The sequence below is a fragment of the Gossypium arboreum genome, chromosome 6 (genome assembly GCF_025698485.1).
Source record: "Gossypium arboreum isolate Shixiya-1 chromosome 6, ASM2569848v2, whole genome shotgun sequence".
Taxonomy (NCBI): domain Eukaryota; kingdom Viridiplantae; phylum Streptophyta; class Magnoliopsida; order Malvales; family Malvaceae; genus Gossypium; species Gossypium arboreum.
Window position 1 is genome coordinate 104193911 of NC_069075.1, and position 1662 is coordinate 104195572.

The 1662-nt window shown below is 32.4% G+C and overlaps 1 long non-coding RNA gene across 1 annotated transcript; it reads left to right on the plus strand.

Annotated features, from left to right (window-relative positions):
- Nucleotides 1-278: 278 nt before the first annotated feature.
- Nucleotides 279-1662, plus strand: LOC128294116 (uncharacterized). Its single transcript, XR_008284378.1, has 2 exons — nt 279-604; nt 702-1662. It is a non-coding gene; the product is annotated as an uncharacterized LOC128294116 (long non-coding RNA).

Here is a 1662-nt window from a genome sequence, read left to right on the forward strand (position 1 = left end):
TCCTTTTTATTTTATGGGATATGAATCTCATATCTGCATCATTATATCTTCTACCTATATCCATAGCTAAATTGCACTGTAAGTCATTTGATTATTCTGAACATTATTTTTGTTACTCAATTAATCACATTTTTCTAATTATGTTAACTAAATAAAAAAAATGTAATAGTTTTAAAATTGATATAATAATAAATTTACTACTTGTGGTAATTTAAATAATTTGATTATGGTTCTAAGTTCCTAAAAGCCTTCATTTTTCCCTTTTTTAAACCAACAAAAAAACCCCTAATTTTCCTTTAAACCACAGATTGAAATTAAGCAAAAACCAACAACTCCAAAACTAAATTACCATGTATTACATGATTTAATCATAAAAAAATTAAAAATCTTTCAAGATAACTTCATACAAAAGGGTGAATATTTTTTCTGAATTTACCCAAATTTTTAAGCAAACTTATGCACCCACTTAAGGAAAAGAAAAAAAAGATACTGAATCAATAAGTTTTTACAGTTTTAGGGAACCAAAAAACCCAAGAGTGAATCGGATGATGCATAGAGTTGAATCCCAATGGATGTAGCTCTTAAAATTGCTTCTTTCCTTGCGGTAATTTGTTTAATTTTTCATATAAAGTTTCAATTTTTGTTTTATTCTTTCTGGGTATTATTGGAATCCAAACATGATTCTTTTTCCGGGTTTTTAGGTGCTACATCTTTCCTCCTTGGGCTGTTGTTCTCAAGTCTAGCCGGGGCTTATGGGAGCCACTACTCAAACACAGACCCTCTCTTTTGTATGAAGCAACTTCAAGGTTTTTAAAGTATTTTTTAATGATTAAATCATGTAATTCAGCTTTACAATTGTTGGTTTTGGCTTATTTTTTAAAAGTATTTTCCATCACCTTTACCACCGCCACCCGTTGTAACATATTCCTCACCACCACCAGTTCATTACCATCATCATCACCACCTCCAGCTCCTGTGTATGAGGGACCATTGCCACCAATAATTTTAGTGTCGTACACTTCACCTCCTCCTCCACCTTTCTATTGATTCTTTTGAGAAATTTCCTCCTCTCATAACCTTCTTCAAAAAAAGAAAAAAGAAATTGTTCACAAAATTGTATTTGGCTATCATCACGGCTTATTTTTCTTCTTCTTATTTGCGCCTCATTATCACCAAAAAAACAACTATTCTTTCTCCTTGGGGAGCAATTCTCATCGCTCATTGAAGATATTCATGCGAAAAGAACGTCTACTATCATTGAAGATGGTGGAAAAAAGAGAGAGGATAAAAAGACGAGAATTCTATATTTAGTAGAAAATTGTTATTGGTATTTGGAGTTGTGAAATAAAAATGGCATGGACAAGAGAGTAGGTTGCAGAGAATGTTGTATGTACAGAGATGAGAATTTCATAACCATCATTTTCCAGGCTTACAATGGCAGCCGTCGCTGCCGCCGCCGCTGCTACAGCTGCTAGTTTGTGGCTTTTTATTGTTATTCCAATAACATTTCACTTGTATTTGATTATTCTTCAGAATTTAGTTATTCCATTCATGTTCTCTATTATGAGTTTTGACTTATGCACATCATTGTCGATTATGCATTTCTTTTGCGTTTTGGCTGACATTACAATTTGAATGTTGAACAATTACCCTACTTAAGAA